Raw genomic sequence first — 25,581 nt, forward strand, 5'->3', positions numbered from 1 at the left:
CAGAGTAGTGGTCATCACGTCTGCTTAACACGCAGAAGGTCCTGCGTTCAATCCCCAGTAAAACCAATCTGTTCTTGGTGTTGAAATAATACTCAATTAAACTACAATATATGAAGTTCTTAGCTTTGTTGCCGAAGGATGGAATGTTTTGGCTTCCATCCCCAACAGAGCTACGAATTTGTGATGGAATTTTGGCTTCCATCACAAAGAGAACTACGATTTTGGGTTTCTTTTTTATTCACCATTTTAGCAGAAAACATAATCCAATATTATATATATAGTTCCTTTAAATACAAAAGCAAACAACTAAACTATGTGGAAAAAAGTAACACATTCAATATAAACTTCCTTTTAAGCAAAATCCCTTTGTAGGAATAAAACTGGTAAAATATGTAATAATAATTGTGTTTCATTAACCAAAAATACTTTCGTTCAGCAATAAAAAGGCCCCGTCAGTCACAATTCTGCTCTGCTAGCCAATACACAGTAGCTTTTTGTCAGGTTTCATAGTGTAGTGGTCATTACGTCTGCTTAACACGCAGAAGATCCTGCGTTCAATCCCCAGTGAAACCAATCTGTTCTTAGTGTTGAAATAATACGCTATCCAACTCCAATATATGAAGTTCTCGGCTTTGTAGCAGAATAACGGGATGTTTTGGCTTCCATCACAAACAGAACTACAAATTATTTTTTTTTTTTCCCCTGGCGGTCAAAACTCGTCTCTAAATGCCATTACTTTGCAGGATTTCACAGGTTTCATAGTGGAGTCGTCAACACGTCTACTTCACACTCAGAAGGTCCTGGGTTCAATCCCCAGTAAAAACAAGCCGTTTTCGCTGTTGAAGTAATTTGCTATCAACCTGTAACATATAAAATTCTTTGTTTTGTTGCCAACTGATAATATATTTTGGCTTCCATCACCAAGAGAACTACGATTTTGGGTTTCTTTTTTATTGACCATTTTAGCAGAAAACATAATCCCATATTATAAAAATCATGTTTGTTTCAAAATATATAGTTCCTTTAAATACAAAAGCAAACAACTAAACTATGTGGAAAAAAGTAACACATTCAATGTAAACTTCCTTTTAAGCAAAATCCCTTTGTAGGAATAAAACTGGTAAAATATGTAATAAAAATTGTAAATGTTACATTAACCAAAAATACTTTCCTTCAGCAATAAAAAGGCCCCGTCAGTCACAATTCTGCTCTGCTAGCCAATACACAGTAACTTTCCATCAGGTTTCATAGAGTAGTGGTCATCACGTCTGCTTAACACGCAGAAGGTCCTGCGTTCAATCCCGAGTAAAACCAATCTGTTCTTGGTGTTGAAATAATACTCGATTAAACTACAATATATGAAGTTCATGGCTTTGTTGCCGAATGATGGGATGTTTTGGCTTCCATCCCCAACAGAGCTACGAATTTGTTTTTTTTTTCCCTGGCGGTCAAAACTCGTCTCTAATTGCCATTACTTTGCGTTCTTTCAAAGGTTTCATAGTGTAGTGGAAATCACATCTGCTTTACACGCAGAAGGTCCTGGGTTCAATCCCCAGTGAAACCCATGTGTTCTTGGTGTTGAAATAATCCCCTATCAACCTGCAGTATATAAAGTTCTTGGCTTTGTTGCTGAATAACGGGATGTTTTAGCTTCCATCACCAACAGAGCTACGAATTTGGTTTTTTTCCCCTGGCGGTCAAAACTCGTCTCTAATTGCCATTACTTTGCAGGATTTCAAAGGTTTCATAGTGTAGTGGTCATCACATCTGCTTCACACGCAGAAGGTCCTGGGTTCAATCCCCAGTGAAACCAATCTGTTTTTGGTGTTGAAGTAATTTCCTATCGACTTGTAATATGTGAAATTCTTGGTTTCGTTGCCAAATGACAATACATTTTGGCTTCCATCACAAAGAGAACTACGATTTTGGGTTTCTTTTTTATTGACCATTTTAGCAGAAAACATAATCCCATATTATAAAAATCCTATTTGTTTCAAAATATTTAGTTCCCATAAATACAAAAGCAAAAGACCAAACTATGGAAAAAAAAGTAACACATTCAATATAAACTTCAATTTAAGCAAAATCGCTTTGTAGGAATAAAACTGGTAAAATGTGTAATAATAATTGTAAATGTTTCATTAACCAAAAATACTTTCCTTCAGCAATAAAAAGGCCCCGTCAGTCACAATTCTGCTCTGCTAGCCAATTCACAGCAACTTATCGTCAGGTTTCATAGTGTAGTGGTCATCACTTCTGCTTAACACGCAGAAGGTCCTGGCTTCAATCCCCAGTGAAACCAATCTGTTCTTAGTGTTGAAATAATACGCTATCCAACTACAATATATGAAGTTCTCGGCTTTGTTGCCGTATGACGGGATGTTTTGGCTTCCATCACAAACAGAACTACAAATTATTATTTTTTTTCCCCTGGTGGTCAAAACTCGTCTCTAAATGCCATTACTTTGCAGGATTTTACAGGTTTCATAGTGAAGTCGTCATCACGTCTACTTCACACGCAGAAGGTCCTGTTTTCAATCCCCAGTAAAAACAAGCCGTTTTCACTGTTGAAGTAATTTGCTATCAACCTGTAACATATGAAATTCTTTGTTTTGTTGCCAACTGATAATATATTTTGGCTTTTATCCCCAAGAGAACTATGATTTTGGGTTTCTTTTTTATTGACCATTTTAGCAGAAAACATAATCCCATATTATAAAAATCCTGTTTGTTTCAAAATATATAGTTCCTTTAAATACAAAAGCAAACAACTAAACTATGTGGAAAAAAGTAACACATTCAATGTAAACTTCCTTTAAAGCAAAATCCCTTTGTAGGAATAAAACTGGTAAAATTTGTAATAAAAATTGTAAATGTTTCATTAACAAAAAATACTTTCCTTCAGCAATAAAAAGGCCCCGTCAGTCACAATTCTGCTCTGCTAGCCAATACACAGTAACTTTCCATCAGGTTTCATAGACTAGTGGTCATCAAGTCCGCTTAACACGCAGAAGGACCTGCGTTCAATCCCCAGTTAAACCAATCTGTTCTTGGTGTTAAAACAATACTCAATTAAACTACAATATAAGAAGTTCTTGGCTTTGTTGCCGAATGATGGGAAGTAATTTGCTAATAACCTGTAACATATGAAATTCTTTCTTTTGTTGCCAACTGATAATATATTTTGGCTTCCATCACCAAGAGAACTACGATTTTGGGTTTCTTTTTTATTGACCATTTTAGCAGAAAACATAATCCCATATTATAAAAATCCTGTTTGCTTCAAAATATATAGTTCCTTTAAATACAAAATCAAACAACTAAACTATGTGGAAAAAAGTAACACATTCAATGTAAACTTCCTTTTAAGCAAAATCCCTTTGTAGGAATAAAACTGGTAAAATATGTAATAAAAATTGTAAATGTTTCATTAACCAAAAATACTTTCCTTCAGCAATAAAAAGGCCCCGTCAGTAACAATTCTGCTCTGCTAGCCAATACACAGTAACTTTCCATCAGGTTTCATAGAGTAGTGGTCATCACGTCTGCTTAACACGCAGAAGGTCCTGAGTTCAATCCCCAGGGAAACCCATGTGTTCTTGGTCTTGAAATAATCCCCTATCAACCTGCAGTATATAAAGTTATTGGCTTTGTTGCCGAATAACGGGATGTTTTAGCTTCCATCACCAACAGAGCTACGAATTTGTTTTTTTTCCCCTGGCGGTCAAAACTCGACTCTAATTGCCATTACTTTGCAGGATTTCAAAGGTTTCATAGTGTAGTAGTCATCACGTCTGCTTCACTTGCAGAAGGTCATGGGTTCAATCCCCAGTGAAACCAATCTGTTTTTGGTGTTGAAGTAATTTCCTATCGACTTGTAATATGTGAAATTCTTGGTTTCGTTGCCAAATGACAATACATTTTGGCTTCCATCACAAAGAGAACTACGATTTTGGGTTTCTTTTTTATTGACCATTTTAGGAGAAAACATAATCCCATATTATAAAAATCCTATTTGTTTCAAAATATATAGTTCCCATAAATACAAAAGCAAAAGTCCAAACTATGGAGAAAAAAGTAACACATTCAATATAAACTTCAATTTAAGCAAAATCCCTTTGTAGGAATAAAACTGGTAAAATATGTAATAATAATTGTAAATGTTTCATTAACCAAAAATACTTTCCTTCAGCAATAAAAAGGCCCCGTCAGTCACAATTCTGCTCTGCTAGCCAATACACAGTAACTTTTTGTCAGGTTTCATAGTGTAGTGGTCATCATTTCTGCTTAACACGCAGAAGGTCCTGGGTAGAGTTGAGCGCAGTTCGAGGTTCTCCAGTTCTAGGCTCGAGTGATTTTGGGGGCTGTTCGAGATCGAACTAGAACTCGAGCTTTTTGCAAAAGCTCGATAGTTCTAGATACGTTCGAGAACGGTTATAGCAGCAAAAAGCAGGGCTTTTTACAGCTATAGTGTGCAGGAGCCATCGCTGGCAGCCTGCCACAGGCTGGTAACCAAGATATACATCGGGTATCCAACCAAAGCGCTTTGGTTAGTAACCCGATGTTTATCCTAGTTACGTGCAGGAAGCCCACACTTCCCCGCTCAGCTCGCTCCGCCCCCTCCTGCCCGCGGCATGTACACACGTACACACGTATACACACACACACACACACACACACAGTCCTGCTCGGCTTACCTGCGGTCGGCCCGGGGGCAGCAGTCCTTGGCACTGGAAACTGTGGCTGCCGGCCCTTTAAGGCCCGCAGGCCACAGCGTTCACTGTGTTCTCCTGCATTGAGCATCATCTGTGGGCGGAGCTACCACCCGGCGTCCTGCTCGGTCGCACAGATGAAGGAGTCACAGTGCCAGCCAGCGACCCCCAGCACATCGCTTCCCTCCGGCGCTATGTGGGCCCCATCTGCACCGTGACCTGATCAGTATGTGGGACATCACTCCCTCCCCGCCCCTCCCTGTCCCCCCTTGCGTGTGTGGGCCCCGCAGAGCCGTGTGTGTGGCCCCCGGAGCCGCGTGTGTGGGCAATATGCGTGTCTGTCTGTATGTATGCATGTATGTATGTATGCAGCAGAGCAGTATACGTGTCTGTATGTATGTATATATGTAGCAGAGTAGTATGCGTGTCTGTATGTATATATATATGCAGCAGAGCAATATGCGTGTCTGTCTGTATGTATGCATGTATGTATGCAGCAGAGCAGTATGCGTGTCTGTATGTATGTATGTATATATGCAGCAGAGCAGTATGCGTGTCTGTATGTATGTATATATGCAGCAGAGCAGTATGCGTGTCTGTATGTATGTATGTATGTATATATGTAGCAGAGTAGTATGCGTGTCTGTATGTATGTATATATATATGCAGCAGAGCAATATGCGTGTCTGTCTGTATGTATTCATGTATGTATGCAGCAGAGCAGTATACGTGTCTGTATGTATGTATATATGTAGCAGAGTAGTATGCGTGTCTGTATGTATATATATATGCAGCAGAGCAGTATACGTGTATGTATGTATATATGCAGCAGAGCAATATGCGTGTCTGTATGTATGCATGTATGTATGCAGCAGAGCGGTATACGTGTCTGTATGTATGTATGTATATATGCAGCAGAGCAGTATGCGTGTCTGTATGTATGTATGTATATATGCAGCAGAGCAGTATGCGTGTCTGTATGTATGTATGTATATATGCAGCAGAGCAGTATGCGTGTATGTATGTATATATGCAGCAGAGCAGTATGCGTGTCTGTATGTATGTATGTATGTATGCAGCAGAGTAGTATATGTGTCTGTATGTATGTATGTATGTATGCAGAAGAGCAGTATGCGTGTCTGTATGTATGTATATATGCAGCAGAGCAGTATACGTGTATGTATGTATATATGCAGCAGAGCAGTATGCGTGTCTGTATGTATGTATGTATATATGTAGCAGAGTAGTATGCGTGTCTGTCTATATGTATGCATGTATGTATGCAGCAGAGCAGTATACGTGTCTGTATGTATGTATATATGTAGCAGAGCAGTATGCATGTCTGTATGTATGTATGTATGTATATATGCAGCAGAGCAGTATGCGTGTATGTATGTATATATGCAGCAGAGTAGTATGCGTGTCTGTATGTATATATATATGCAGCAGAGCAATATGCGTGTCTGTCTGTATGTATGCATGTATGTATGCAGCAGAGCAGTATACGTGTCTGTATGTATGTATAAATGTAGCAGAGCAGTATGCGTGCATGTATATATATATGCAGCAGAGCAGTATGCGTGTCTGTATATATGTATGTATATATGTAGCAGAGTAGTATGCGTGTCTGTATGTATGTATATATATATATGCAGCAGAGCAATATGCGTGTCTGTCTGTATGTATGCATGTATGTATGCAGCAGAGCAGTATGCGTGTCTGTATGCATGCATATATGTATGCAGCAGAGCAGTATGCGTGTCTGTATGTATGCATGTATGTATGCAGCAGAGCAGTATACGTGTCTGTATGTATGTATGTATATATGCAGCAGAGCAGTATGCGTGTCTATATGTATGTATGTATATATGCAGCAGAGCAGTATGCGTGTCTATGTATGTATGTATATATGTAGCAGAGTAGTATGCGTGTCTGTATGTATGTATGTATATATGCAGCAGAGTAGTATGCGTGTCTGTATGTATGTATATATGCAGCAGAGCAGTATGCGTGTTTATGTATGTATGTATATATGTAGCAGAGTAGTATGCGTGTCTGTATGTATGTATATATATATGCAGCAGAGCAATATGCGTGACTGTCTGTATGTATGCATGTATGTATGCAGCAGAGCAGTATGTGTGTCTGTATGTATGCATGCAGAGCAGTATGCGTGTCTTTCTGTATGTATGTATGTATGTATGCAGAAGAGCAGTATGCGTGTCTGTTTGTATGTATGCATGTATGTATGCAGCAGAGCAGTATGCGTGTCTGTCTGTATGTATGTATGCAGCAGAGCAGTGTGTGTGTGTGTGTCTGTATGTATGTATGCAGCAGAGCAGTGTGTGTGTGTCTGTCTATATGTATGTATGCATGCAGAGCAGTATGTGTGTGTCTGTATGTATGTATGTATGCAGCATAGCATTGTGTGTCTCTGTATGTATGCATGTATGATGTGTATCTATGTATGTCAGTGTATATGACTGTATAGATTTGTCTGTTTATATGTATTTTTGTGAGTTTGTCTTTAAATATGTATATGTACGTGTATGTATCTGTGAATGTGTGTGTGTCTGCGTGTTTATTGGGTCCACTGGGACTCTTCCGCCCGGGGCCCACAAAAACCTGGAGCCGGCCCTGCCTGCGGTGATGAAGTCCCGCCATCCCGACCTCAGCGCTGTCACTGTCCTTCATGGCCGCCGCTTGTCACATCACCTTCTCTCGCTTCCGACCCGAGACTGACTAGCGGTGACGTCACGGGCCTCTCGCGATTCTTGGCTGTGCAGGCGGCGGTCATTGAACTCAGTGACAGGGGCTGTCAGTGTGCTGGAGATCAGCGCAGGTAATGTACCTCGCTGACAGCAGCACTTGTCATCCCCTGCAGTGACCTGGGCTGACCCATTGATGTTAGCTCAGGTCACTGCACTGCTCTCCCAGCCAATGGGGAACATCCTGCTCTTCATTAACTGGGACAGTGTGGATCGTCATGGCAACCCCTTGGATTACACCAGACCTGGATTTGTTTTTCATTCTAATAAATTGGTTAAAGAGGGAATGTTTTGGGGAGTGTTTTTTCAAATAAAAATGTGTTTGTCGTCTATTTTTTTTTATTACTGACTGGGTTGGTGATGTCGGGTATCTGATAGACGCCTGACCTCACCAACCCCAGGGCTTAATGCCAGGTGACATTACACATCTGGTATTAACCCCATATATTACCCCGTTTGCCACCGCACCAGGGCGCGGGATGAGCTGGGGCGAAGCACCAGGATTGGCGAATCTAATGGATGCGCCACTTCTGGGGAGGCTGCGGCCTGCTATTTTTAGGCTGGGGAGAGTCCAATAACCATGGACCTCCCTAGTCTGAGAATATCAGGCCTCAGCTGTCTGCTTTACCTTGGCTGGTGATCCAATTTTGGGGGCCCCTTACGTGTTTTTTTTTTTAATTATTTATTTAATTTAAAATAACAGCGTGGGGTGCCTTCAGTTTTGGATTACCAGCCAAGGTGAGGTTGGCAGCTGTGGCCTGCAGGCTGCAGCCGTCTGCTTTACCCTAGCTGGCTACAAAACTAGGGGGAACCCTACGTCATTTTGTTTTCATTTTTTTGGCTAAATACAAAGCTAAGCACCCCTTAGTGCCACATGAAAGGCACCAAAGGGTGCTCCACTTTTTCTCCACTTTTTCTCCACTTTTTCTCCACTTTTTCTCCACTTTTTCTCCATTTTTTTCTCCACTTTTTATCCATTTTTTTCTCCACTTTTTCTCCACTTTTTCTTCACTTTTTCTCCACTTTTTATCCATTTTTTCTCCACTTTTTCTCCACTTTTTCTCCGTTCTTTTTCTATAATCGGTCTACCCATTAGCTCTGCCATGCATACTGTAGCTCTACACCTATTGCACATGTTACTTTATGATTGACATCTTTTTCATACCAGAGCTGTCTAAGCCTACTCTGACCCCATATTTCTCATTACTATATTGTCCTTGTACTGTATTATGACATTTGTATCATGTGTTTCATTTCTTGCTGTGTTGCAATTTTTTTGCTACATCCCAATTGTACCTCTACATTGTTCGAGTTTATGTTATTGTTCTCTCACTCTTATGTGATACTGATTATTGTCATTTTTCATGATTACATGCAGATAAGTCCAATCTGACGAAGGCTCAGGCCGAAACGTCATTTGTAACTTGTTTTGGACAAAAACATATATGCTTATGAAAATTTTTTTTTTCTTAATACGGACCAATAAAGAGTGATTTTGCATTTCTATCCGTTGTGACTTACTGACTTAGTCTGGGAGATTTAGAGTGCCGAGGCTACTCACTAATTTTATCTATTATTACCTCTGAGCACCTATATACCAGTGAGCAGAGCTTCCTCTACAGTAGTTCTCCTGATTAGGCATGCCCTTACCTCATGAGCAGGGCATTGCAGCTTTGGTAGCAACCATTACGACATGGACTCTGCTGCTGTGGACCCGGGGAGAGTGAGTGCAGATTCATTGCACCCACACTCCTCACAAGAAGGGTCCGCACTCCTAGAAAATGGGGGATACGTTCCCTGAGTGTCTCCCCCCAATATTCTAGACGGTCCAGAGTCATCGTGGGACCCCTTTATTTTTTTTCTTACAATAAATTGGTGAAAGAGGAAATGTTTTGGGGACTGTTTTTTCAAGTAAATTTCTTTTGTCGATTTTTTTTTTTTGTTAGTACTGACAGTTTATGATGTTGGGTATCTAATAGACGCCATAACATCACAAACTGCTGGGCTTGATCTCAGGTGACTTTACAGCTAGTATCAACCCGATTTATTACCCCGTTTGCCACTGCACCAGGGCACGGGATGAGCTGGGGTGAAGCGCCAGGATTGGCGCATCTAGTGGATGCGCCACGTCTGGGGTGCCTGCGGCCTGCTATTTTTAGGCTGTGAAAGCCCAATAACTATGTACCTTCCCACCCTGAGAATACCAGACCACAGCTGTCCGCTTTACCTTGGCTGGTGATCCAATTTGGGGGGGACCCTACTTTTATTGTGTAATTATTAATATTTATAAAATAATTATAAAAAAGAGCCTGAGGGGACCTCCACATTGGATCCCCAACCACGGTAAAGCTGCCAGCTGTGGTTTTCAGGCTACAGCCGTCTGCTTTACCCTAGCTGGCTATCAAAAATGGGGGGACCCAACGTCATTTTTTTTTTTAACTATTTTTTAAATAGAAAAAATTAATGGGCTTCCCTGTATTTTGATTGCCAACCAAGGTAACGGCAGGCAGACTGGGGTGGCAACCCATAGCTGTCTGCTTTATCTGCGCTGAGAATCAAAAATACCGCGGAGCGCTACGTCATTTTTTTAAAAATTTATTTTTACAGCACTGTGATGTCCAGCAATCAAAATACAGGGAAGCCCATTTTGTTTTTAGTTAATTAAATAAATAATTAAAAAAAATATATATGGGCTCCCGCTGCATTTTTTGTATTGCTAGGTAAGGGTAATCCAAGCAGCTACTGGCTGCTAACCCCCACTGCTTGGTGTTACCTTCACTGGCAATGGAAAATGTGCTGCGGATTCCAATCCCCAGCTGCCTAGTTGTACCTGGCTGGACACAAAAATGGGGCGAAGCCTACGTCATTTGTTTTCTAATTATTTAATGAAATTCATGAAATAATAAAAAAAGGGCTTCCCTTTATTTTTGGTTCCCAGCCGGGTACAAATAGGCAACTGGGGGTTGGGGGCAGCCGTACCTGCCTGCTGTACCTGGCTAGCATACAAAAATATGGCGAAGCCCACATAATTTTTTCAGGGGGCAAAAAACTTCTGCATACAGTCCTGGATGGAGTATGCTGAGCCTTGTAGTTCTGCAGCTGCTGTGTGTCTGTATGGAGAAGAGCAGACAGCAGCTGCAGAACTACAAGGCTCAGCGTACTCCATCCAGGACTGTATGCAGAATTTTTTTGCCCAGCAAAAAAATGACGTGGGCTTCGCCATATTTTTGTATGCTAGCCAGGTACAGCAGGCAGCCACGGGCTGCCTCCAACCCCCAGTTGCCTATTTGTACCCGGCTGGGAACCAAAAATATAGGGAAGCCCGTTTTTTTTAATTATTTCACTTATTTCATGAAATAATTAAAAAACAAATGACGTTGGCTTCGCCCCATTTTTTGTGTCCAGCCGGGTACAACTAGGCAGCTGGGGATTGGAATCCGCAGCACAGGTTAGCCCGAGGTTTCTGGGCGCCTCTGCTGCGAATTTCAGTCCGCAATCGTCCCAGAAAATGGCGCTCTCTTAGATGCGCCATCATCTGGCGCTGTATCCAACTCTTCCAACAGCCCTGAAGCCGGGTGGCTTGTTGGGTAATCATGAGTTAATACTGGCTTTGTTTTACTAGCCAGTATTAAGCCAGAGATTCTTAATGTCAGGCACGTTTGACCCGGCCATTAAGAATCTCCAATAAAGGGTTAAAAAAAAACACCACACAGAGAAAAAAATACTTTAATAGAAATAAATACACAGACACATTAGAGACTCCATCTTTATTACCCCCTGTCAGCCCTCCATGATCCTGCTCTTCTGTCTTCTTTCTTTCTAGTGTAGTGGTAGTGACGATTGTAGTGAGGATGAGGTTCACCAGCTCATCACTTGGGGCTGAGGAACCTCATCCTCACTACAATCCTCACTAGTGTAGTAGTAGTGACGATTGTAGTGAGGATGAGTTTACCCAGCTCATCACTTGGGGCTGAGGAACCTCATCCTCACTACAATCCTCACTAGTGTAGTAGTAGTGACGATTGTAGTGAGGATGAGTTTACCCAGCTCATCACTTGGGGCTGAGGAACCTCATCCTCACTACAATCCTCACTAGTGTAGTAGTAGTGACGATTGTAGTGAGGATGAGTTTACCCAGCTCATCACTTGGGGCTGAGCAACCTCATCCTCACTACAATCCTCACTAGTGTAGTAGTAGTGACGATTGTAGTGAGGATGAGTTTACCCAGCTCATCACTTGGGGCTGAGAAACCTCATCCTCACTACAATCCTCACTACAATCGGGAAGAAGCGTGCAGCCTTCACTCCGTGAGTGATCAGTGCTGGCTGTCAGCGGTAACAGTGGTAACACTGACAGACGCGTTACCATAGCAACGGTGCTCTCGGAGCCGCGGTTAGCGGTGACGTCACCGCTAACTGCGTTGCTATGGCAACGGTGATCTCCGTTAATGACCGGCTGTGTCAGCCGGTCCCTAATGGAATGGGGAGTCGACCGTGTGCTAGAGCATGTCGCCGGTACACGGCGATACACATATGTGCACCGTGTACCGGAGAGATGCACTCGCAGGTCCTACATGACGCGTCATAGTCATGTGACCAGTCTGTAGCCAATGAGATAATAGCCACGTGACTGGTCACATGGCTATTTTGACGTCATGATAGGTCCTGCATTTCTGCTGGCAGTGCTGGTCACGGGGAGGATTCAGCGATCATCGGATGGAATAGCGGCAGGAGACAGAGTACAGGAGGGATCGCGGGGACCGGTAAGTGTTATGGCAATGTTTATTAACTGTTTGTGTACATTTATAATGCATTTTTATGTGTTTGTGATTGCCTCCCATTATAGCCTATTTGTTCGAGTTCGGTTCGTCGAACGTTCGACGAACCGAACTCGAACGGGACCCCCGTTCGGCGAACCGACTCGAGCCGAACCGCGACCGGTTCGCTCATCTCTAGTCCTGGGTTCAATCCCCAGTGAAACCAATCTGTTCTTAGTGTTGAAATAATACGCTATCCAACTACAATATATGAAGTTCTTGGCTTTGTTGCCGAATGATGGGATGTTTTGGCTTCCATCCCCAACAGAGCTACAAATTTGTTTTTTTTTTCCCTGGCGGTCAAAACTCATCTCTAATTGCCATTACTTTGCAGGCTTTCAAAGGTTTCATAGTGTAGTGGAAATCACATCTGCTTTACATGCAGAAGGTCCTGGGTTCAATCCCCAGTGAAACCCATGTGTTCTTGTGTTGAAATAATCCCCTTTCAACCTGCAGTATATAAAGTTCTTGGCTTTGTTGCCGAATAACTGGATGTTTTAGCTTCCATTACCAACAGAGCTACGAATTTGTTTTTTTTCCCCTGGCGGTCAAAACTCGTCTCTAATTGCCATTACTTTGCAGGATTTCAAAGGTTTCATAGTGTAGTGGTCATCATGTCTGCTTCACACGCAGAAGGTCCTGGGTTCAATCCCCAGTGAAACCAATCTGTTTTTGGTGTTGAAGTAATTTCCTATCGACTTGTAATATGTGAAATTCTTGGTTTCGTGTCGAAATGACAATACATTTTGGCTTCCATCACAAGGAGAACTACGATTTTGGGTTTCTTTTTTATTGAACATTTTAGCAGAAAACATAATCCCATATTACAAAAATCCTATTTGTTTCAAAATATATAGTTCCCATAAATACAAAAGCAAAAGACCAAACTATGGAGAAAAAAGTAACACATTCAATATAAACTTCAATTTAAGCAAAATCCCTTTGTAGGAATAAAACTGGTAAAATATGTAATAATAATTGTAAATGTTTCATTAACCAAAAATACTTTCCTTCAGCAATAAAAAGGCCCCGTAAGTCACAATTCTGCTCTGCTAGCCAATACACAGTAACTTATTGTCAGGTTTCATAGTGTAGTGGTCATCACGTCTGCTTAACACGCAGAAGGTCCTGGGTTCAATCCCCAGTGAAACCAATCTGTTCTTAATGTTGAAATAATACGCTATCCAACTACAATATATGAAGTTCTTGGCTTTGTTGCCGTATGATGGGATGTTTTGGCTTCCATCACAAACAGAACTACAAATTATTATTTTTTTTCCCCTGGCGGTCAAAACTCGTCTCTAAATGCCATTACTTTGCAGGATTTCACAGGTTTCATAGTGGAGTCGTCATCACGTCTACTACACACGCAGAAGGTCCTGGGTTCAATCCCCAGTAAAAACAAGCCGTTTTCGCTGTTGAAGTAATTTGCTATCAACCTGTAACATATGAAATTCTTTGTTTTGTTGCCAACTGATAATATATTTTGGCTGTTATCACCAAGAGAACTACGATTTTGGGGGTTTTTTTATTGACCATTTTAGCATAAAACATAATCCCATATTATAAAAATCCTGTTTGTTTCAAAATATATAGTTCCTTTAAATACAAAAGCAAACAACTAAACTATGTGGAAAAAAGTAACACATTCAATGTAAACTTCCTTTTAAGCAAAATCCCTTTGTAGGAATAAAACTGGTAAAATATGTAATAAAATTTGTAAATGTTTCATTAACAAAAAATACTTTCCTTCAGCAATAAAAAGGCCCCGTCAGTGACAATTCTGCTATGCTAGCCAATACACAGTAATTTTCCATCAGGTTTCATAGAGTAGTGGTCATCACGTCTGCTTAACACGCAGAAGGTCCTGCGTTCAATCCACAGTAAAACAAATCTGTTCTTGGTGTTAAAATAATACTCAATTAAACTACAATATATGAAGTGCTTGGCTTTGTTGCCAAATAACGGGATGTTTTAGCTTCCATCACCAACAGAGCTACAAATTTGTTTTTTTTCCCCTGGCGGTCAAAACTCGTCTCTAATTGCCATTACTTTGCAGGATTTCAAAGGTTTCATAGTGTAGTGGTCATCACGTCTGCTTCACACGCTGAAGGTCCGGGGTTCAATCCCCAGTGAAACCAATCTGTTTTTGGAGTTGAAGTAATTTCCTATCGACTTGTAATATGTGAAATTCTTGGTTTCGTTGCCAAATGACAATACATTTTGGCTTCCATCACAAAGAGAACTACGATTTTGGGTTTCTTTTTTATTGACCATTTTAGCAGAAAACATAATCCCATATTATAAAAATCCTATTTGTTTCAAAATATATAGTTCCCATAAATACAAAAGCAAAAGACCAAACTATGGAGAAAAAAGTAACACATTCAATATAAACTTCAATTTAAGCAAAATCCTTTTGTAGGAATACAACTGGTAAAATATGTAATAATTATTGTAAATGTTTCATTAACCAAAAATACTTTCCTTCAGCAATAAAAAGGCCCCGTCAGTCACAATTCTGCTCTGCTAGCCAATACACAGTAACTTTTCGTCAGGTTTTATATTGTAGTGGTCATCACGTCTGCTTAACGGTCAAAACTCGTTTCTAAATGCCATTACTTTGCAGGTTTTCACAGGTTTCATAGTGGAGTTGTCATCACGTCTACTTCACACGCCGAAGGTCCTGGGTTCAATCCTCAGTAAAAACTAGCCGTTTTCGCTGTTGAAGTAATTTTCTATCAACCTGTAACATATGAAATTCTTTGTTTTGTTGCCAACTGATAATATATTTTGGCTTCCATCACCAAGAGAACTACGATTTTGGGTTTCTTTTTTATTGACCATTTTAGCAGAAAACATAATCCCATATTATAAAAATCCTGTTTGTTTCAAAATATATAGTTCCTTTAAATACAAAAGCAAACAACTAAACTATGTGGAAAAAAGTAACACATTCAATGTAAACTTCCTTTTAAGCAAAATCCCTTTGTAGGAATAAAACTGGTAAAATATGTAATAAAAATTGTAAATGTTTCATTAACCAAAAATACTTTCCTTCAGCAATAAAAAGGCCCCGTCAGTCACAATTCTGCTCTGCTAGCCAATACACAGTAATTTTCCATCAGGTTTCATAGAGTAGTGGTCATCACGTCTGCTTAACACGCAGAAGGTCCTGCGTTCAATCCCCAGTGAAACCAATCTGTTTTTGGTGTTGAAGTAATTTCCTATCGACTTGTAATATGTGAAATTCTTGGTTTCGTTGCCAAATGACAATACATTTTGGCTTCCATCACAAAGAGAACTACGATTTTGGGTTTCTTTTTTATTGACCATTTTAGCAGAAAACATAATCCCATATTATAAAAATCCTATTTGTTTCAAAATATATAGTTCCCATAAATACAAAAGCAAAAGACCAAACTATGGAGAAAAAAGTAACACATTCAATATAAACTTCAATTTAAGCAAAATCCCTTTGTAGGAATAAAACTGGTAAAATATGTAATAATAATTGTAAATGTTTCATTAAGCAAAAATACTTTCCTTCAGCAATAAAAAGGCCCCGTCAGTCACAATTCTGCTCTGCTAGCCAATACACAGTAATTTATCGTCAGGTTTCATAGTGTAGTGGTCATCACGTCTGCTTAACACGCAGAAAGTCCTGGGTTCAATCGCCAGTGAAACCAATCTGTTCTTAGTGTTGAAATAATACGCTATCCAACTACAATATATGAAATTCTCGGCTTTGTTGCCGTATGACGTGATGTTTTGGCTTCCATCACAAACAGAACTACAAATTATTATTTTTTTTCCCCTGGCGGTCAAAACTCGTCTCTAAATGCCATTACTTTGCAGGATTTCACAAGTTTCATAGTGGAGTCGTCATCACGTCTACTTCACACGCAGAAGGTCCTGAGTTCAATCCCCAGTAAAAACAAGCCGTTTTCGCTCTTGAAGAAATTTGCTATCAACCTGTAACATATGAAATTCTTTGTTTTGTTGCCAACTGATAATATATTTTGGCTTTTATTACCAAGAGAACTACGATTTTGGGTTTCTTTTTTATTGACCATTTAAGCAGAAAACATAATCCCATATTATAAAAATCCTGTTTGTTTCAAAATATATAGTTCCTTTAAATACAAAAGCAAACAACTAAACTATGTGGAAAAAAGTAACACATTCAATGTAAACTTCCTTTTAAGCAAAATCCCTTTGTAGGAATAAAACTGGTAAAATATGTAATAAAAATTGTAAATGTTTCATTAACAAAAAATACTTTCTTCAGCAATAAAAAGGCCCCGTCAGTCACAATTCTGCTCTGCTAGCCAATACACAGTAATTTTCCATCAGGTTTCATAGAGTAGTGGTCATCACGTCTGCTTAACACACAGATGGTCTTGCGTTCAATCCCCAGTAAAACCAATTTGTTCTTGGTGTTGAAATAATACTCAATTAAACTACAATATATGAAGTTCTTGGCTTTGTTGCCAAATAACGGGATGTTTTAGCTTCCATCACCAACAGAGCTACGAATTTGTTTGTTTTCCCCTGGCGGTCAAAACTCATCTCTAATTGCCATTACTTTGCAGGATTTCAAAGGTTTCATAGTGTAGTGGTCATCACGTCTGCTTCACACGCAGATGGTCCTGGGTTCAATCCCCAGTGAAACCAATCTGTTTTTGGTGTTGAAGTAATTTCCTATCGACTTGTAATATGTGAAATTCTTGGTTTCGTTGCCAAATGACAATACATTTTGGCTTCCATCACAAAGAGAACTACGATTTTGGGTTTCTTTTTTATTGACCATTTTAGCAGAAAACATAATCCCATGTTATAAAAATCCTATTTGTTTCAAAATATATAGTTCCCATAAATACAAAAGCAAAAGACCAAACTATGGAGAAAAAAGTAAAACATTCAATATAAACTTCAATTTAAGCAAAATCCCTTTCTAGGAATAAAACTGGTAAAATATGTAATAATAATTGTAAATGTTTCATTAACCAAAAATACTTTCCTTCAGCAATAAAAAGGCCCCGTCAGTCACAATTCTGCTCTGCTAGCCAATACACAGTAACTTTTCGTCAGGTTTCATAGTGTAGTGGTCATCACTAGAGTTGAGCGCGGTTTGCGGTTCGAGGTTCTCCAGTTCTAGGCTCGAGTGATTTTGGGGCCTGTTCTAGATCGAACTAGAACTCGAGCTTTTTTGCAAAAGCTCGGTAGTTCTAGAAACGTTCGAGAACGGTTCTAGCAGCAAAAAACCAGCTAATTCCTAGCTGGCTTTCCGCTGTAATAGTGTAAGTCACTCTGTGACTCACACTATTATGACATTTCAGTGTATAGTGTTCGTGAACAGCGCCTTCAGATCACTACTGTTTGTATAATGGCGATCGCCATTTTTTTTTTTTTTTTATCCTTGTCTTCCTTCCCTAAGCGCGCGCGTCTTGTGGGGCGGGCCAGCATGTCAGCCAATCCCAGACACACACACAGCTAAGTGGACTTTTAGCCAGAGAAGCAACGGCATGTGTGATAGGATGTCCATGTCACATGTCCCTGCATTATAAAACCGGACATTTTCCTCCAGGACGCCATTATCTCTTCTGCGTCCTTGGTGTCAGTCATCACTTGCGAAGCTCCGTCCTGAGTCCTATCGCTGATACAGCTGTATGCGCTCCATACACAGCGCTGGACAGCATAGGGATAGCACTTTCCATCAGTCCTTTTAAGGGCTCGCATTGGCAGGGTCAGAGCCATAGGTGACAGGTCCTGAAAACAGGGATAGCGTCTGTGTAGCCAAGGTCAGGGATTTCGTCGCTCCATTTCCCCATTAGGAGGGAATAGAAAGGCAGGCTTCCATTCCTCTACCCAGAGCCCCACAATCCTGGCACTGTACCCTCCTGTCCTCTGCACACTCCAACTCATTATAACTAAGCCATTATACTAGCAAACACTCAGTGTACCTAGTGGCATCCTAAACGTGGCTATTGGACATTTGTCTAGTCACACTAGTGCAAAGACATTTGCAGCACCTCTACCTGCATTGCACATTCCAACTCATTATAACTAAGCCATTATACTAGCAAACACTCAGTGTACCTAGTGGCATCCTAAACGTGGCTATTGGACATTTGTCTAGTCATACTAGTGCAAAGACATTTGCAGCACCTCTACCTGCATTGCACACTCCAACTCATTATAACTAAGCCATTATACTAGCAAACACTCAGTGTACCTAGTGGCATCCTAAACGTGGCTATTGGACATTTGTCTAGTCACACTAGTGCAAAGACATTTGCAGCACCTCTACCTGCATTGCACACTCCAACTCATTATAACTAAGCCATTATACTAGCAAACACTCAGTGTACCTAGTGGCATCCTAAACGTGGCTATTGGACATTTGTCTAGTCACACTAGTGCAAAGACATTTGCAGCACCTCTACCTGCATTGCACACTCCAACTCATAACTAAGCCATTATACTAGCAAACACTCAATGTACCTAGTGGCATCCTAAACGTGGCTATTGGACATTTGTCTAGTCACACTAGTGCAAAGACATTTGCAGCACCTCTACCTGCATTGCACACTCCAACTCATTATAACTAAGCCATTATACTAGCAAACACTCAGTGTACCTAGTGGCATCCTAAACGTGGCTATTGGACATTTGTCTAGTCACACTAGTGCAAAGACATTTGCAGCACCTCTACCTGCATTGCACACTCCAACTCATTATAACTAAGCCATTATACTAGCAAACACTCAGTGTACCTAGTGGCATCCTAAACGTGGCTATTGGACATTTGTCTAGTCACACTAGTGCAAAGACATTTGCAGCACCTCTACCTGCATTGCACACTCCAACTCATTATAACTAAACCATTATACTAGCAAACACTCAGTGTACCTAGTGGCATCCTAAACGTGGCTATTGGACTTTGCTATAGTCCCACTAGTGCAAAGACATTTGCAGCACCTCTACCTGCATTGCACACTCCAACTCATTATAACTAAGCCATTATACTAGCAATTTTTGCTGCCAGTTTAAGGGCCGTAGTTGCATTGTCAGGGATATTTATTCTTTATTATTCTGCTGTTAATAAAGCTAGACCATTACTGCAATCTACACCACCTCTCAATTTTTACTACCACATTTTCAGTGCACAATCTTGTTGCAATCAACATGAGTGGCAAAATGACAGATGCTGGTGGAAAGGGGAAGAGGCGTGGTGGAAAAGGCAAAAAAGGTTTTGTACGTGGGGAAGGTGGCAAAGCTCCATTATCATCTGCTGAAGATAGACCATCTACCAGCAAAAGTAAGATGTCTACTACTTACCGTGGACAATCCGATGTGCTCCCTTTTTTACGGACACGAACAACAGGAACAAAGGTAGATGATAGCCAAAAAAGGAAAATGCTTGAATAGATCTCAAGTGGTCCAACAAGTGCCCTCTCAGCCACTTCAAGTACCGCATCCAAAAAACACCAGTCCTTTGAGTTGTCATCCCAATCAAACTTGATTTCTCCCAGCTCTGAAGTCTCCATCAGCCCTGCACAGTATTGTGGAACTGAGATGGCTGAGTCTGCAGAGCTGTTCAGTCACACTATAGCCTGGGAATCAGAGGTCTGCTCCCAAGCTAAAGTGAGTACAGAACAGGAAATGGTCTGCAGTGATGCCCAGAACCTTTGTGACTCTGATTCAGGCCGTGAGGACAAAGTTTCTGAGCATAATGTTGACCCTTTGTCACAAACTGTAACACCTGTGGTTATAGACAATGAGGAACATACTGATGAAGATGAGACGCAGATACCCGATTGGGATGACAACTTAAATATTCGGTCAGGGCAAGAAGAGGTTCGGTCTGAGTGGGAGGGGAGTGCAAACACAACAATTGATGATGAAGTTCTAGATCCCACCTACTGTCAACCCACAGTCAGGCCCTTGAGGAGGTCAACAGAGGTGGTGGAGGAGGATGCAACTGATGACGAAGTTACCTTGCGCCTTCCTGGACAGAGTCGGAGTACTGGTAGCACGTCTACAACTGCATCCTCAGCCACCACTCTGCCTCTGAGCATTATTCGGGGTGGATCAACAGGTCGCATGGCCTCTAAGCCTTGCCTAGCCTGGTCCTTTTTTGACAAAGAAAAAGATCGCCCAAATCATGTGATCTGTAAAATTTGTCATGGTTCTCTTAGTAGAGGTCAAAACCTCAGCTGTTTGACAACTTCTTGCATGAATCGTCACATGAATAAACATCATATGGCCCGGTGGGAAGCTCACCGTGCTGCAATGCGGCGTAGCGGAGCGAACCATCCACCGCCTGCCCCTTCCATGGCATCCGCGCGCTCGTCATCTTCTAGGACTGTGGGGACAGCTGTCACACCTGTTTTTCCACCCACAACTTCCACCACTGTAACCGCAACAGGCAGTTTGCTTGGTAGGTCGTCAGTTGGTTTGGAAGGGGAAACAAGTGAGTGTGTACAGCAATCTCAGACATCGATAGCACCAACGTTGGATGAAGGCAACATCATGTCTCCGCCTGCACTTTCCTCACAAACCTGCATTTTTCCAGGGACACCCTACTCAACACCGTCTACACACAGCAGCCAGATCTCTGTCCCTCAGATGTGGTCAAATAAAAGGCCACTTCCTGCGACCCATGACAAAGCTAAGAGGTTGACTCTATCCCTCTGTAAGCTGTTGGCTACCGAAATGCTGCCTTTCCGCCTAGTGGACACACAGGATTTTAGAGACCTTATGTCTGTCGCTGTGCCCCAGTACCAGATGCCTAGTCGCCACTACTTCTCTAAGAAAGGTGTGCCCGCGCTACACCAGCATGTCGAACACAACATCACCGCTTCCTTGAGAAACTCTGTGTGTGAACGGGTGCATTTCACCACCGAAACTTGGACCAGTAAGCATGGACAGGGACGTTACATGTCGCTGACTGGGCACTGGGTAACTATGGTGATAGATGGTGAAGGGTCTGCTGCACAAGTCTTGCCGTCCCCACGACTTGTGTGTCAATCCTCTGTCTGTCCAAGTTCCGCCACTGCTTCTGCATCCTTCACCTCATCTGGGTCCTCCACCTCCGCCCCAAGCCTGCCTGGTCAGGCCACCAGCGTTCTCACTGCGCAGAAGGAATCACGCACCCATCATTACTATACTGGCAGCAGAGCGCAACGGCATCAGGCGGTCTTTAGCTTGACATGTCTTGGTAATAAGAGTCACACAGCTGAGGAGTTGTGGTCAGCTCTGCGGTCCGAGTTTAATAAATGGTTGTCTCCACTCAACCTGCAGCCTGGTAAGGCCGTGTGCGACAATGCTGCAAACCTGGGTGCGGCCCTTCGCCTGGGCAAGGTGACACACGTACCTTGTATGGCTCACGTGTTGAACCTTGTCGTGCAGCAATTTTTAACACACTATCCCGGCCTAGATGGCCTTCTGAACAGGGCACGAAAACTGTCTGCTCACTTCCGCCGTTCAAGCGCCGCAGAAGAGCGACTTGCATCGCTCCAGAAGTCTTTCGGCCTGCCGGTTCATCGCCTGAAATGCGATGTGGCGACACGCTGGAATTCAACTCTCCACATGTTACAGCGACTGTGGCAGCACCGCCGAGCCCTGGTGCAATACGTCATGACGTATAGCCTGGGCCAACGAGATGCAGAGGTGGGTCAGATCACCCTGATGGAGTGGTCTCAGATCAAGGACCTATGCACCCTTCTGCACAGTTTCGACATGGCGACGAATATGTTTAGCGCTGACAATGCCATTATCAGCATGACGATTCCAGTCATTTACATGCTGGAGCAGACGCTAAACACTATTCGGAGTCAGGGGGTGGGACAACAGGAAGAGGATGAACTACAGGAGGATTCATATGCGCAAGACACAACAACATCACCAAGGTCCAGACGTTCATCATCACCAAGGCGCCAGGCATGGGACCATGGGGGACAGGGATCAACAAGGGCGCATGTTAGCAGGCGAGATGTTGAGGAAGGTGCAGGAGAACATGAAGAAATGGAGGACGAACTGTCCATGGACATAGAAGACTCAGCAGATGAGGGAGACCTTGGTCAAATTTCAGTTGAAAGAGGTTGGGGGGAGATGTCAGAGGAAGAAAGAACGGTTAGCACCTCTATGCCACAAACACAGTGTGGACTTGGTCCGCATGGCTGCGCCAGACACATGAGCGCCTTCTTGTTGCACTACCTCCAACATGACCCTCGTATTGTCAAAATTAGAAGTGATGATGACTACTGGCTTGCCACACTATTAGATCCCCGGTACAAGTCCAAATTTTGTGACATAATTCCAGCCATAGAAAGGGACGCACGTATGCAGGAGTATCAGCAGAAGCTGTTACTCGATCTTAGATCGGCTTTTCCGCCAAACAACCGTGCAGGTGCTGGGAGTGAATCTCCCAGTTGTAACTTGACAAACATGGGACGGTCTCGTCATCTTCAACAGTCTACCCATACCAGTAGGACCGTATCTGGTGCTGGTAACAGCAATTTTATGGAATCTTTTCATAATTTTTTTAAACCCTCTTTTGTAAGGCCACCAGAGACAACAAGTCTGACACAGTCAACGGCTGGAGAGGATGATACAGGAGTATCTCCAAATGAACATCGATGCCATGACTTTGCAAATGGAGCCTTGCTCCTTTTGGGCTTCAAATCTAGAAAAATGGCCAGAGCTCTCCAGTTACGCCTTGGAGATTTTGTCGTGTCCAGCTGCCAGCGTTGTCTCTGAACGTGTCTTCAGTGCTGCTGGGTGTGTGCTGACAGATAAGCGCACGCGTCTGTCCAGTGACAATGTGGACAGACTGACGTTCATCAAAATGAACAAGTCATGGATCCAGAAGGAATTTACTACCCCTGTGTCATCCTGGGGAGAGTAAATGCTTGTGGATTTGGAATGTGCTTGATGCAAATCAAAACATCCTGTTTGCAACTAGGGCACAACTGCTGCCACTGATGGGGTGTGTGTGTGTGTGTGTGGCCCAATTTTTTTAAAAAAGGGAGGCTCCGCTTGGAGTAACCCTTGCTTACATTGTTTTTAAAAGAAGCCAAGATGAACAAGTCATGGTTCAGCAAAGACTTTGCTACCTACCCTGGTGTCATCCTGGGGACGGATAACAATGGCGTATTTTTGAATGTGCTTGATGCAAATCTAGCTGTGAAGTGTACATTTAGGGCACAAGTGCTGCCACTGAATGGGTGGGTGTGTGTGGGGCACAATTTTTGGAAAAAAAGGGAGGCTCTGCTTGGAGTAACCCTTGCTTGATGTGTTTTTAAAAGAAGCCAAGATGAACAAGTCATGGTTCATCAAAGACTTGGCTACCTACCCTGGTGTTATCCTGGGGATGGATAACAATGGCGTATTTTTGAATGTGCTTGATGCAAATCTAGCTGTGAAGTGTACAACTAGGGCACAAGTGCTGCCACTGAATGGGTGGGTGTGTGTGGGGCACAATTTTTTGAAAAAAAGGGAGGCTCCGCTTGGAGTAACCCTTGCTTGATGTGTTTTTAAAAGAAGCCAAGATGAACAAGTCATGGTTCAGCAAAGACTTTGCTACCTACCCTGGTGTCATCCTGGGGACGGATAACAATGGCGTATTTTTGAATGTGCTTGATGCAAATCTAGCTGTGAAGTGTACAACTAGGGCACAAGTGCTGCCACTGAATGGGTGGGTGTGTGTGGGGCACAATTTTTGGAAAAAAGGGAGGCTCCGCTTGGAGTAACCCTTGCTTGATGTGTTTTTAAAAGAAGCCAAGATGAACAAGTCATGGTTCATCAAAGACTTTGCTACCTACCCTGGTGTCATCCTGGGGACGGATAACAATGGCGTATTTTTGAATGTGCTTGATGCAAATCTAGCTGTGAAGTGTACAACTAGGGCACAAGTGCTGCCACTGAATGGGTGGGTGTGTGTGGGGCACAATTTTTGGAAAAAAGGGAGGCTCCGCTTGGAGTAACCCTTGCTTGATGTGTTTTTAAAAGAAGCCAAGATGAACAGAGCTGGGATCAGGAAACACTTTGCTACCTACCCCGGTGTCTTCCTGGGGACGGATAACAATGGCGTATTTTTGAATGTGCTTGATGCAAATCTAGCTGTGAAGTGTACAACTAGGGCACAAGTGCTGCCACTGAGTGGGTGTGTGTGGGGCACAATTTTTTGAAAAAAAGGGAGGCTCCGCTTGGAGTAACCCTTGCTTGATGTGTTTTTAAAAGAAGCCAAGATGAACAAGTCATGGTTCAGCAAAGACTTTGCTACCTACCCTGGTGTCATCCTGGGGACGGATAACAATGGCGTATTTTTGAATGTGCTTGATGCAAATCTAGCTGTGAAGTGTACAACTAGGGCACAAGTGCTGCCACTGAATGGGTGGGTGTGTGTGGGGCACAATTTTTGGAAAAAAAAGAGGCTCTGCTTGGAGTAACCCTTGCTTGATGTGTTTTTAAAAGAAGCCAAGATGAACAGAGCTGGGATCAGGAAACACTTTGCTACCTACCCCGGTGTCATCCTGGGGACGGATAACAATGGCGTATGTTTGAATGTGCTTGATGCAAATCTAGCTGTGAAGTGTACAACTAGGGCACAAGTGCTGCCACTGAGTGGGTGTGTGTGGGGCACAATTTTTTGAAAAAAGGGAGGCTCCGCTTGGAGTAACCTTGCGGTGTTTTACATGATTTCAGAAGGGCGTGCCATGCCTATATCTGTGTGTCCTCCTCTTTTTCCTTGTCCAGCTGTTTTGTTTTCGCATGAGTATATGTCCTTGTCACTTTCCCATGTGTTTGTGTTGTGTTGTGAGTTGTTTGTCACCTTTTGAACACCTTTGAGGGTGTTTTCTAGGTGTTTTTATGTGTTTATGAATGCCTGTCATTGTTTCCTATGCAGTTCGAGTTCGGTTCGTCGAACGTTCGACGAACCGAACTCAAACGGGACCCCCGTTCGGCGAACCGACCTCGAGCCGAACCGGGACTGGTTCGCTCATCTCTAGTCATCACGTCTGCTTAACACGCAGAAGGTCCTGGGTTCAATCCCAGTGAAACCAATCTGTTCTTAGTTTTGAAATCATACACTATCCAACTACAATATATGAAGTTCTCGGCATTGTTGCCGAATGACGGTATGTTTTGGCTTCCATCAAAAACAGAACTACAAATTATTTTTTTTTTTTCCCCTGGCTGTCAAAACTCGTCTCTAAATGCCATTACTTTTCAGGATTTCACAGGTTTCATAGTGGAGTGGTCATCACGTCTACT

At 42.3% G+C, this 25,581-nt stretch overlaps 5 non-coding genes across 5 annotated transcripts; all 5 read left to right on the plus strand.

Moving 5' to 3' along the window:
* The first annotated feature begins 1,491 nt into the window (after positions 1-1,491).
* Positions 1,492-1,564, plus strand: TRNAV-UAC (transfer RNA valine (anticodon UAC)). The gene has a single exon. It is a non-coding gene; the product is annotated as a tRNA-Val (tRNA).
* Positions 1,565-1,740: 176 nt separating this feature from the next.
* TRNAV-CAC (transfer RNA valine (anticodon CAC)) lies at positions 1,741-1,813 on the plus strand. Its single transcript has one exon. It is a non-coding gene; the product is annotated as a tRNA-Val (tRNA).
* Positions 1,814-12,640: 10,827 nt separating this feature from the next.
* TRNAV-UAC (transfer RNA valine (anticodon UAC)) lies at positions 12,641-12,713 on the plus strand. Its single transcript has one exon. It is a non-coding gene; the product is annotated as a tRNA-Val (tRNA).
* A 664-nt stretch (positions 12,714-13,377) lies between these two features.
* On the plus strand, positions 13,378-13,450 carry TRNAV-AAC (transfer RNA valine (anticodon AAC)). Its single transcript has one exon. It is a non-coding gene; the product is annotated as a tRNA-Val (tRNA).
* Positions 13,451-16,901: 3,451 nt separating this feature from the next.
* On the plus strand, positions 16,902-16,974 carry TRNAV-CAC (transfer RNA valine (anticodon CAC)). The gene has a single exon. It is a non-coding gene; the product is annotated as a tRNA-Val (tRNA).
* Positions 16,975-25,581: the final 8,607 nt, after the last annotated feature.

Source organism: Anomaloglossus baeobatrachus, chromosome 2, assembly GCF_048569485.1.
Source record: "Anomaloglossus baeobatrachus isolate aAnoBae1 chromosome 2, aAnoBae1.hap1, whole genome shotgun sequence".
In the NCBI taxonomy this organism is placed as follows: domain Eukaryota; kingdom Metazoa; phylum Chordata; class Amphibia; order Anura; family Aromobatidae; genus Anomaloglossus; species Anomaloglossus baeobatrachus.